The sequence below is a fragment of the Protopterus annectens genome, chromosome 2.part1 (genome assembly GCF_019279795.1).
Source record: "Protopterus annectens isolate FY-2018-M chromosome 2.part1, PAN1.0, whole genome shotgun sequence".
Taxonomy (NCBI): Eukaryota; Metazoa; Chordata; order Ceratodontiformes; family Protopteridae; genus Protopterus; species Protopterus annectens.
Genome location: NC_056729.1, coordinates 1,983,161,439 through 1,983,175,333, shown reverse-complemented (window position 1 = coordinate 1,983,175,333; position 13,895 = coordinate 1,983,161,439).

Below are 13,895 nucleotides of genomic sequence, written 5' to 3'. Positions count from 1 at the left end.
ATTGAGTCAACAGAAATTGTCTGGGGGCCGCATGTAAAATATATCATATGGTTAACTGTATCGCTGTCGCGGGTGACCAAAGTAGACCCCCTGGCTGTATTGTAGGTGAATTTGAACAATGAATAAATGCAATAAATGCATAATATTTGCCCTAAAATTCAACATCTCATTCTAATCCTTAAAAAACAGTTAAATCTAACATCTTAGTTTAACATCAAAGTTTATTTGTAAAAAAAAAAAATTAACAGGTATGAACCCTTCAATTTGTATGGGATCATACCTGTGATTTTGCTGGTTTCCTAAAGATGTCCATGTCTTCCATCATGTCCTTAATGCCCATATGTTGTCCAAAGCGCTCATGTATTCTTCTGTTTCTACCTTTTGAATCTGTCCCTGAAATTATTCAAGACATGCTACATCTGGTCAGGCTGGTCTGAAGATGAAAGAAGGTTCTTCAGTGGTATTGTCAAAATGAGCATCCCTTTGGAAAGGCACATTTTTAGCTTTGGAATCTGTCCCTGAAATATGGCACTGGCAATATTTCTTGCTTTTGCACTGCTGTCTGGTCAGGCTGGTCTGAAGATAAAAGAAGGTTCATCAGTGGTATTCTCAAACTGAGCACTCCTTTGGAAAGGCACATTTTTAGCTCTGGAATCTGTCCCTGAAATAGGGCACTGGCAATATTTCTTGCTTTTGCACTGCTGTCTGGTCAGGCTGGTCTGAAGATAAAAGAAGGTTCACCAGTGGTATTCTCAAACCGAGCACTTCTTTGGAAAGGCACATTTTTAGCTTTGGAATCTGTTCCTGAAATATGGCTCTGGCAATATTTCTTGCTTTTGCACTGCTGTCTGGTCAGGCTGGTCTGAAGATAAAAGAAGGTTCATCAGTGGTATTCTCAAACTGAGCACCACTTTGGAAAGGCACATTTCTAGCTTTGGAATCTGTCCCTGAAATATGGCACTGGCGATATTTCTTGCTTTTGCACTGCTGTCTGGTCAGGCTGGTCTGAAGATACAAGAAGGTTCATCAGTGGTATTCTCAAACTGAGCACCCCTTTGGAAAGGCACATTTTTTGCTCTGGAATCTGTCCCTGAAATATGGCATTGGCAATATTTCTTGCTTTTGCACTGCTGTCTGGACAGGCCGGTCTGAAGATGAAAGAAGGTTCATCAGTGGTATTCTCAAACTGAGCACCCCTTTGGAAAGGCACATTTCTAGCTTTGGAATCTGTCCCTGAAATATGGCACTGGCAATATTTCTTGCTTTTGCACTGCTGTCTGGTCAGGCTGGTCTGAAGATAAAAGAAGGTTCACCAGTGGTATTCTCAAACTGAGCACCCCTTTGGAAAGGCTCATTTCTAGCTTCATTCTGCAACAGCTTGAAATGCTGACTTTTTAAATCTCAGAATGAGAAACTCAAAAGCTCAAATCCTCTAACTTAGGACCAACAACAAGCAATGTATCAAAGTTTACAAAAAACAGTGCTTTTATAGCACCTCAGAATTAATTTCCAGAACTTCCTCAAACATAACAGACCTTACTGTATTAGGGGCTCTCAAAGAGGCCCCAATTGCCTGGATAGACACCTTGCTCACATGTACTGAGCATGTTAATAGGAGTGCTACTTACACAAAGTCTTCTAACAATCTGATAAACATAAAAAAAGTCCAACAACTGTAGCAAGAGAACAGAGGCTCCAAGTGGAAAAAACAAGAAACAGGAACACACCAAATCCACTGGATACACCACACAGAGGAATCCACAATGTAGAAAACTTCTTTAATGAAGAACTGGAACACAAAGCGCATAGTAACACTATGCTTCTTCAGGTGTAATAAAACATGAAATTGAGCAGCCTTTTATACAAAAGCTCTTGGCGCTCAAAACTGGCTAATCAGAACACTAATTGAATAATTATAGCATTCATACTAAGCTAGTTTAAAGGGGTATCATTAACAAATTCAAAGATGTTAAACATAAACAAAAAAAGGAGAATAAAAAACATATGAAAGAGCATGAATAAAAACAGTTAACATAAAATGCGCCAAAGCGCCTTAAAACAATTATGCTGTCACACCAAAAAACAGCAACTTCTGGCGTAAGCTGGCAGTGCAAGCCTGCTGAAAACTCAGAGTTGCTTATAAAACAAAGCAGCAAGTGTCAGTGATCAAATACATAATATGGTCCACATTTCAAAAAGTTCACAAAATATGAGCAAAAGAACCACGAATACATTAATAAAATACTTTAATAAAAAATAAAATATGTAATATCCCTAGAGGTAGAATCGCTCAACAGAGTTCATCGTGAGCCCCTTACATACAGTAGTATGCACAAGCACAAGAATTAAACATTTTCCCCAATGACCTATTCAGTGTGTTGTTGAGGTGTGCACAGTCAAGCACTGAAATGAAAAAGTTTCCCCAATGACCTCTTCATCGCCTTAGACCAAAGAAAGACCCTCACCCAGTACCATTACTGCCCAGTTACCAAACAAAAAATAGAAGATAAAACAGATAAGTACTGGATGCACAGTAAACACAAAATCACATCAAAATGAATCATTTCCCTCAAGGATCTCTTACTTGCACACTTTCTCCATGTATGCACAAGCACAAAAATTAAACATTTTCCCCTAACAACTCTCTCAGTAGTCTGTCCATGTATGCACAAGCACCACCAAATGACATCAAAATGAATCATTTCCCCCAAGGATCACTTGCGTAATTTGACCATGTATGCACAAGCACAAAAACTAAACATTTTCCCCAACAACCCCTTCAGTACTTTATGTATGCACAAGCACCAAAATGAAACATTTTCTCCAATGACCCCTTCAGTCAGGTTTGTCTATGTATGCACAAGCACCAAAATGAAACACTTTCTCCCATGACCCCTTCAGCCAGGTTTGTATATGTATGCACATTGCACAAGCACCAAACTGAAACATTTTCCCCAGTGACCCCTTCAGTCCTTCTTTGTGTATGTATCCACAAGCACTAAAATGAAAAACTTTCCCCAATGACCTTTTCATTGCCTTAAGAGTTTGTGTTCTTTGAACATAAGAACATTTCCCCATAGAAAGCATGCAGTCATTTCCATCCATATTTGCTTGCTTCAGTTAACACAGATTTTCTTTCAAGTGGTTCTAAAATTGCATCAGTTCAAATGTAATTCTTTCCTGTAAAAACAGCAGTACTATGTAGTTAAAAGCTCACTGTCTGCCCATCTCTGAAAAGGTCATACAGGTGACTGTTGCCTTTTCCTCCTGTAAATGTCTTCATATGAACCACTGCCATTCCTTACTGTATCGAATGCTTCTAGAATTCTTCACACTTCTTCTTCCATATCACTGTGTACTTTAGACCAGCATGTGCACACTATAATTTTACCAGTCTACCATTTTCTAAACTAGAAGCCAGAATCAGAACATTACTGTTACTACCTCTGAATGATCCTCTCATACCTTCCTGCCAAAAGTAACACCACCTCTTTTTACTTAATACAAATGCCAAAGCAAAAGCTACACTGATAATAGTTGAGGCCCTTATCTTTACTAAAAATTTGTGATGCTTCACAAGATGGTGACAAACTGTTACTACTGCAAATCATGACTCTCATCTACTTGTTGAAATTATCTTTTATTTCTTTTACTACTATGATTGGTCAGGAGTGAAAAAGTGTGCCCACTGTTTATATATCCAGTGAGTATTGGGATAGGTCTGGCTCTTCTGTCACCATTAACTGGATTCAGTGGGTAATCAAAGCATAGAAAAAAAATGAATAAAATAAAGCGAGGAGGCATTGCCTAAAATTAAATCCTCTCTTCATAAAAATATCACCAGTTTTCATATAATAGCCACCCCTCCTTCAAATTCCTTTGGACCTGACTGATGTAAAACTTGAAACAGACCAAGGAGAAACAATTAACTCGAGCAGCAAACAAGAAAAATTAACCAAGGTCTGCAGTTGTGAACTTAACCAAATGGCCAATCCTAAAACTGACTGAAAGAAAACTGCTGAGAGATTGACCAAACCTTTTAGTAAAGGACAAGCTTGCTCATTTTTTTAAATAAGGAATAACCCCAAATTTTACGCAAGATGACAGCTAAAGTGGGATGATGGTGGAGTGATCTTCGTGTCCAGTGTGTTTAATAAAGGAAAGGCCCCCCCTTCTTCTGACTCTTGCCATGAACGCTAGCTCTGTACTATTTCAGCAATCCATTTGGATCCGTTATGTGCTTTCTAATTCAAAAGCTCATGTAATAAATGGGCAAATAGAATGTATGCCTCATGCCCTACATGGCTTGACCTACAGATGATATGCGTGCTAAGTGGTAAAGCAGTGTGCACACTTAAGAGGAGAGCGCTAGGGCGGGAAGGGTAACCAGTCCACCGATGATTCATTGTGCACTTTATTTTTTTATTATTTCCAGCCTCGGAAGCTGTTGGTATTGTAAATTTATGGTGGTAAAGTGTATCTGTTGGTTTAAGTAAGACATCTGGAGTCAGACAGAACCAAAAGTAGTTGGGGACAGAGGGCTGAAGTGATGTTGCTGTTGATGGAACAACAGGTTTTGCATTGTTGTTAGTAACTTCGGTTGTCAATGATTTGCCAGAGGGGAGAAAAAAAACAGTTTTTAAGAATCGACCAGAAAAACATTATGCAGAATTCTAATTTAATATATGCACTTATGGTGGTAAGTTAACTTTAACAAACATATAAGTAAGGGCGATTGGAAGTAGGCATACCTCTCATTCCTCCAAGAACCCAAAATCATCCATACCTCTGAACCTCAGTCTAACCTACCACTTTTGAGTTCCACAAGCCTGACTGATTCAAGAACCAACATGCTGCCTCCCTCACATACAAATGAATAAAATTAAAGGATGTGAATACCTCTCAGCTTGCAACTTCATCACCTGATGTCCTGGATGAATATCCCAAGGAATTGTCATTATTCATTCTAAATTCCAAAGATCTTGACAAGGAACCCCTTCCTAGTCAATCCAGTGGTAGTTGGACAATGGTTCCCTCCTTATAACGTAATTATATAAGGAAAAGCCAACTTGACAGGAACAAGAAAAAAAAGAGGATTTTTTTTTCTTTACCAAAAAAAAAAATGCATTAAACTCCAAAGGTCTTTCTGTAGGACTGGAGCAGAGTGCATATCTACTACCCCCAAGCTTTGCTGTCAATAATCAGGTGTGGCAGTTGGGCAAGCTTCCTGAGGGAAAGTTTGATGAGTGGTAACCATGGTGACCATGCACCAAACACCATTCCAGGAAATTCATTCTATAAAATGATTAATTCTCTGCCCCTTCTGCCCTGTTTCTGTACATTTGTTTCATTCATGTTGGGAATCCCCTTTGAAAACATTACCATAAATATGCCAGCAGTGTTTCTCTCAAAATGCTCAATGTATACTTCTGAAGCAATTCTGAAACTCAGCTGAATGTATATTTCTGAAGAAAATTTCAAACCTAGTCCCACCATTATTTAAACTACCCCAATCTACTTAATGTCAAAAGAAAAATAAAAGTTATCATATTTCAAGTTCTAGCTGCATGAACACATACTGAATGTGATAGCTTATAGGAGGCAGATGTTTATGTGTAAGAGTCCTCACTTAATTTGCAAGGAGTAACAACCTGACATGGCTCAGTAGTTCACTAACTTGCATCCCTTTCTAATCTGATATCATAAATCACACACATAAATTTAATTTATCCGAAGACCAGGCCTGCAAGCATAGCTCTCAACCTTCCATCGTCAAAATGAGGAAAACTCGCCTTCAAAATGTGGAACAAATGGGCAAAATGTGGAACACATACTAATGGCTTACTAACAACTTTAACTAGGAAAGTCATAAGATGGTTAAAATATGCTGGTTTTACTTATAAAGAAGATCCTTTAATTTAAATGAATTAATGATTAATTTCAATTTACCATGGATTTCACTTTAAAAAATTACTAACACTGAATGTGTGACAGACTCTTTCAATGTGGAACTTTGAGGAATTTTGAGGAACATGAACTTTTGAAGACCTCAAATGAGGTACGCTCCTCGTAAAGAGGTACACTTGAGAGGTATGCCTGCAAGTTTAATATCTGGTATTAATTTACACTGACAGCCTTCAGGGTAAAGTGAGTATTCTCAGTGGCACACAGTAACAGATTAATAACTCATTCAGTTTTACAGACTGAGCCGTGGCATACGTTTTAGTTCCAGAGAGATTCATACATCATCTATGGCTCCTATCGAATGTAAACAGCAGAGACCAGTGAAAATAAGCAGAAGCTAGACAGATTTGTGCAGCCATTTTATACCAGTTTTGTGTTTCATCTTGTTGACCCAGTTAGGCCAGCTTAGAGCCTCTGGCATTTATTTATTTTCATTCCTCATTACAAGTTTAGCAAGGTTAAGAACTGAAATAAGAGACTGTGCTGCAGTAGAAAGGTTTGGTTTTAAACATGTTAAGCAAAATAGCTCTCCAACCATGACCCTTTGTCAAGATCAAGTGCAACTGCAATTTAAATTATTGGACAATTCAACATTTTTGAGAAGTAGAAGAAAACTGTACTACCCAGTGATTAGGTCACAGGGCCAACAGAAGAATATGCAGACTGAACATCAGGATTGAACTCTTGACCCTGAAACCAATGAACGAAAGGGCTGCTAATTTCCTTAGTTAATGTTCACAGCATTCTGTTCCCCACAGACAATAATCAACAAAGTCCATTAGGGCTAGCCATGCAGTCTGTATTACCATCGCACTACTCAACAATGCTGTTTTTAGTAAATGTAAATGTGTTTTAATGTGCATTTTCAACCAAAAATAATATAGAAGTAATTACATTATTAGAAGATAGTTAATGGGAACCCAGCTTAAAACATGCCTAAAACGGAGTCTTTCTTTTTTTGTAATAAACTGCTGTAAACACACTGGTACCCATGTACTCTGCATGATACATTTGCTTCTATTAACAGTCAGTTTGTATGAAATCTGATCACAGCAGACTAAAAACTTGCTTTACAAATAATGCCTGTCTTCTGGTAAACTTACCTGCTTAAATACAGTTCGGTCGGAGTTGATGTCCATTTTAGACTAGCCACCAACAGATTTGTCTTCCACGAAAATGAGAAACCCTACAGTCCAGCTCTTCATACAAGTCCTAGTCGGCGTGAAAAACTAAACGGGAAGGGTGCGTTTCGCGCATGCGCATAACAATATTGCGGTTAAAGGTCGCAGGTGCAGAAAAAACCTGGGAAAAATGTTGAATTTGAACTTAAGGGTCGCGGGCCGCATGAAAGAGCTCTGAGGGCCGCATGTGGCCCGCGGGCCGCAGGTTGGACACATCTGGCTTATACAGTATCACCAAATACATGCAAGTACTCTAAGAGCTTAAATTAGCTCTACATAAAACAGGTACAGTTAAAATGTTTAAAAATATTTAATAATAAATAATAAAAACACAAGACAATACTCATTGATTCAACATAGTGACACTAGAGAGTTCAGAAATCACAGGAAATACTTTAAAACAACATTGTAAGACAGTCTGACATAAACGTAGAAAACAGCTAGACTAATCTTACTATTTCTATCTATCTCTAAGATAAATGACTATACCTAAATATCTTACTTACAGAGCAAGCAAATATAGATGAGAAGTGCTGGTGTGTTGTCAGCTTCAGAACAAAATAGAAAATGCAAACTATTTTCTCTAAGATAGTCTTACATTGATAATACAGATTACTGCTCAGTCATTTCAGATTACATCATTCTTGTCACCTCTACTTAAGTTCCTAGGCTCACAGAACTTAAAATTTAACATTTCTTTGTGATCTTGCAGCTGCCAAGAAGCCACAACAATAAAATAAAAGACACTTTACATGTGAAACCTAGTAATCATCTCTGTCTTAGGACAATAGAATTTCCAGCTGAAGACATCCTGTCTCCGAGCTTGAGATCACACACAGTTGTAAAATTCTTTACTTATCAGCTTTCTTCCAGCTGGGTGCACTGTGGTTACATTTTTGGAGTTCACACATAACATAGTTTTCTTATATTTGTCAAACAAACCCATGGATCATATTAATATTTACAATGACATAGAATTATTTACAAAATTCTATGTAGCTGGGCTGGCAGCCTCTCATTTTATCAGAATCATCAATACTAAACTAATGATAATCCTTATTAGTTTTATACATATAAACAATATTAGATGTGCAGTAAACTGAATACACTTTAAATAGTGATATAGTAAAATATACCATATAGGACAACTTTGAAACTTTGAAATAAATATCAACGTTTCTTTGAGATGTACAGCTGGAGCTGAGAAAAGATACTTGTTTGTTCTTCCAAAAATATGTGTTTCTTCTGATGATAGGTTGGAATAATATGAACTATTAGTAGTGTGAATCAAGACAAGAGTGGAGATGCATTCACAGATGAGTCACCTCTATGCTTAATTTAAGCAGTTGCCTCCAGTTATAATAAAATCATGCCATCTCTGATTGATTATATGCTGTGACTTACAGACAGGCTAGCTGCATTTTTCACCAAGAGATTTTAAGAAAATCTGCCAGAGGTTTAGCAAAATATTTAGGACCACTGGACTTAGAGGAATAATTATAACAGCTACTCTTGCAATCAGGCAGTCTGCAACTCTCCACTACACTAGGGTTTATTTCAGAACATCAAAGGCTGATAAGTCCGAAGCTCACAATCTCGAACTTCATACCCCGAAATCTGACAACATCGAAACGCAGAACGGAGATCGCCATACAGTGCGGGAAGGGAAGAGTTCCCTTTACTGCACTATAGTGCAATCTCAGTGTTGGTATATTTAACTAGCGTAGTAGTAGTGTGGGTGTTTTTGTATTTTATTTTTTTGGGTAGTTAGTATTTTTTTTGTACATTTGATGTTGTCAGCTTTCGAGGTTTAAAGTTAGAAGTTGTGAGCTTCAGACTTGTAAGCTTTCGATCATCTGATATAGACCCCTACACTACACTTTCTGCTCATTGCTGTCTGAATGAATCACAGCAAGGCAATGAAATGAAAGCTACAGCACTTTAGATAAAGGTCACCATTATCTATTATTTATTTTATTAAGTAAAGAAATATTTCTTTATTTAATGAAAATACATAAATACAATTCCTCAAGCTGATCAGTATGACCAGATTATGCTACCCATGTACAAATGAGAGGCATCATGATTATATACAGGTAAATGCTCACAGTGTTTTCATTTAATGCATTTTTTTAATTAAAAGTAAAAATAGTGATTATTATGTTCAGCACATAAGCTAATTAAAACGAGTTAGCAGTGCTGGACATAGCAAAGCTTTTTAAAATGAAACAAATTTGTTGGCTGGCCATAGGCTCCCCTGCTGCTGGTGTAGGTCCTGAGTGACTGCCCAAATCACCCATTTTGTAATCCACCACTGATTATAACTGGATTTTGCAGCACTGCAAGGGAAGTCCACAAATAAACACACACACACACACACACACACACACACACACACACACACACACACACACACACACACACACACACACACACACACACATCATTGCAATGTTAGCAGATGAGCAGCAGTGGGCCAGTGAGGCAACCGACCCACATGAGGAATTTTTTAGCACCCGTTGCAGTGGCATGTGATGATATCCATATCCTGTATGGAGGTCTGGAAGTTGGGACTGCATGTATGACCACCGGGAAGTGCCACATTGCTACACAGCCTACTGTGGAGCGATGCATTTCTGGTCTGTATATATCATGGCAAAACACACTTTTGCTTTATGCTGGTGGCTTATACCATCCAATACAGCCACAAGTGGGAGCCATATCAGTATTACAAAGCGAGGAATAGAAACAAGCCACAGCACAGGGCTCATTGCCAAGGCAGAAAGTGTCAGTTCACAGCTACAGTGACTAAATTGCCATGAACACTAACAGATATGATGAAGCACTCTCAGCTTTCTTCCAGCTGGGTGCACTGTGGTTACATTTTTGCAGTTCAGCCACAAACTGAGGATGACATGTCCCAGGTAGAGCCAATTCTGGAAATTTGGCTGTAAGTGTGGTTTGCATATATGTGTTGGTGATTCACAGTATTATAACAAATGATGTTTACTCTGTGGATTTACTGACATGTTGGAAGTACAGTTACTTATGCAAGTAACACATACAACAACTGTTACATCCTCATTTGAGTACTTTTGTGCTACATATATGATACAGGAGCAGCAAAAAACATGGTTATGCTATCTCGTAGGACTAATATCAAAGAATAATTATTGCATTCAAATTTGTACATTGCTGGAAGAGAATTTTCATACTCCCCTTTCCAGGATGACAAATTTGTCATGCCCATCAAATTACTTCCAATTTACTGTGTTGTGCCCCATGCAAAAATACTGAAAATATAATTTAGCCCTAAGTTCCTGAATATATTAATAGATATGGTCTTCTCAGCCATTCTCAGCAGGGCTTTATAAAGGGGAAGGACACTTGCTGCAAAAATATAATGTCACTGATTCTATATGCTTCCACATGAAAAACAGGCTTTTGACTGGGGCACTTTGTGCAGATCTGCAGAGTGCTCCTTTCTAAATAGATTCTACAATTTGGTAAAGGTTCATTTGCTTGGATTTATAGCTACCTTGAAGCCAAATATTTCTAAGATAATCTTGCCCCTATTCCTTCCTTTCTTTCATTCTTCCTTTCTTTCTTTTGTTTCTGACACTGAAATGCTAACCTTGGGTATGCACCAGGGTTCTGTACTGGGACCTCTTATTTATCACTTTTTTATTAATGATCTCTCCTTAGATACAAAAGGACAAGAAACAATCTTATATATACTAGCATGTCAGTGACTCAAGAGGAAGCACACTTGCTATGGCATGGGAAAGTCAGAAGGCTGATGGTTCTGTTGAATTACTGACACTGTAGTGAAGCATTATGGGGTGCTGCACTTCTGAGTGTGCAGCCCTTCAGATGAGGTATTAAAACTGAGGTCCTGTCTGTCTAGTGTAGGTGGATGTAAAACATCCCACAACACTTATTAAAAAGAGTAGGGTAAGTTCCCTGGCACCCTAGCCAACGTTTACCATAGTTACGTATTAATACCACCTTGGATATTCTATGAAAAGAGACCACTAGCCTAGTGAGACTAATCCAGTTCAACAAAGAGTAAATAAATGAATAAATAACCAAACTGCATTTAATTTACTAATACTTCTCAAAGTAGGTAACATAGACTTGATTCCATAAAGCACAACAGAAATATTTCATGAAAGTGTCACAACTGTATAACTTCAACAGGTTGGTGGGTAATGGAGCCTCTCTCCAAAATCTTCATACTGTGTCATGCATTTATTTTTAAAGGAGTACCTTTGCATATTTTCTCTGTTTTATTCATCAAACCAAAAGCTGAGCACAAAGTTCTGTTATAAATGAACATGAGTTAAAAACTTAGATTCCTGTCTACTGAGACTAGAAACCCCTTTGTCAAGAACATATCATTTCTCAAATATGAATATTCTTGATTAATTATGTAACTCACTATGCTTTTACAAATTACTCTTTGGTTCATAAGTTCATAGGTTTTCACAAAGCTTACTGATAAATGATACCATCAAGAAACTCAGCCACATCATCCAGTACTGATGGGAAACTAACAGTGTCTCCCATTAAGTAGACTTCCTCTACTGGGGCTAGGCTTGTAAATAGGGTTGCCACCTTTTCAAATGCCCAAAGTGGGACATTCTTTGTAGAAATGTGAGAGTTTGCAGGACAAAACATACCCACAGCTAGTGCAAATGACAGAACTTCACCCCCCCCCCAAAAAAAAAGCTTATTTTTGTAGCATTTGCATTGCTTATGCTTTTCATATAACATTTATGTGCTTCAAATACAAAATAACTGATTTATGCAAATATTAAAAAAACTTAAGAAATATACTGTCATAAAATCTCAGGACATTTGCCATTTTTTGGTTGTTTTCGCAGGACACAACTGCCCAAAGTGGGACTGTCCCTCACAAAGCGGGACAGGTGGTAACCCTACTTGTAAAGGCTCCAGGCCATTAGCCTAGTACACACCTATAAACCTATGAACATATTCCTGGTGAAAATTTAAAATCACCCATCCAGTCATCCAGACTAGTTTTAAAGGTCTCTATGGGAGTACTGTGGCTGACATGTAAGGGCAGTCTATTCCAAAAATGGAGTATATGTTCAGTTAGGTATATGTTCCCCCATCTGGTCTTGTTGATGTGGTAGGTCTTTAGACTGGGTGCTTACTTTACAAGTTATTTTATTTACTTTACTACTTGTTCTGTTTAGGTGAGGAATTTCAAAGAGTGATAAGTTATTCACAGCATGGAAAACTAAGTAAAGATCACTGCTCAGTAGTCTGTATGACTCTAAGTAGAGCAATAGTGTAACTTGGGGTACTAAGACCTGAGTTTTTTTTGGTAATCAAACATTGAGGTCTCTTTCAGGTTGTCTTAGGTGCTTGGTAAGGTACATGCCGAAGGATGCATTATATTCAATGATAGGTCTAATAAAGAATGATTAAAATGGGACTATATCGTCTTTGGAGCTTGAGGAGATTCCACAAAGGATATGCTGTGCAAGTTAGAAGGATTTTCTAACAACCACAAAGACACTGGTATCAAAATAAAGTCTGCTATCAACATATTGTACCCACATCCCTGATGACAGCATCAGATTAAGTGGAATGTTATTTATATGCTAAGCATTAGTGATGCTACATCTACTAAAGGAAACTATGCTATATTTCTTGTTGTTAAAGGTAAACCCATGATTAATACACCATGAAATTGTTTTCCCAGCCATCGCTTCAGACGTTGAGTATCAGAATGGGATTTAATAAATGACTCCAGTTTGCAATCATCAGTAAATTTGGTTAGCTAAATTCCATTGATTAAATAAAAAAATGCTCTGCATGTGACCATGCAGCCTACTCAGTTGAAAACCACCAACATAAAAACACTTGAAACAGCTCACGTAGCATTCTCAAATCCAAGCGTGTCTCTCAGAAACCAGATGTTGTAAAACCACAATGACCAGCAGACCACAAATAAAAAAGATCGAATTTATTAAACTGAAATTATGAGCAGAAAAATGAAACATATGGTTTAGTGCTTTTGTCCCTTATTATAATCAGGACTTCTTCAGAACCATATTTAACAACAAACCATGTGTTTAAATATCTCTTCACACCAGTCATGTGCAAAACCACATCCAATAAAAACAATAACATTGTTAAAATATTATAAATATACAAAATGTCCCCAAATGTATATAAATAATTAAAAATCATCACAAATAATTTAAATTATTGAACAAAATGTTGCTAACAAAAAAGTTAAAACACATCAGAATTTATGGGTGATGGGGGTTTTAGAGGGTATTTTGGGACTCAAACTGGATTATGGAGAATGGCTTGCAAGAAATGCTAACAAGGTTTCCAGCAGACCCAACAAAATAAAATTAAACATCTGGCTTCACCAAGATTGTGGGTTCAGAACAGAGGAACAAGTGAGTTTCATTGGCTCTTTTACCTCCATGCTACTCTTCTTCGAGAAAAAACTTAGTAAGGTGAGTAGTTTTCAAGTGGACAATATTTATCTTGCTGAATGTGTTGCATGTAAAAGAGTACCAAAGGGGTTACATATGTTTAAATTTCCTTACAGTGTGGAATATGTTTTTTAGTTTGGTTAAGGACATTGTAGTTTATAACTGGAACATATTTAAAGTACATGATAAGATTCTTAAGGTATTGGGAGAGAAATCTAATTTTGTTTTTAAAACTGGGTTATATTCTAAATATGTTTTAGAACACCCC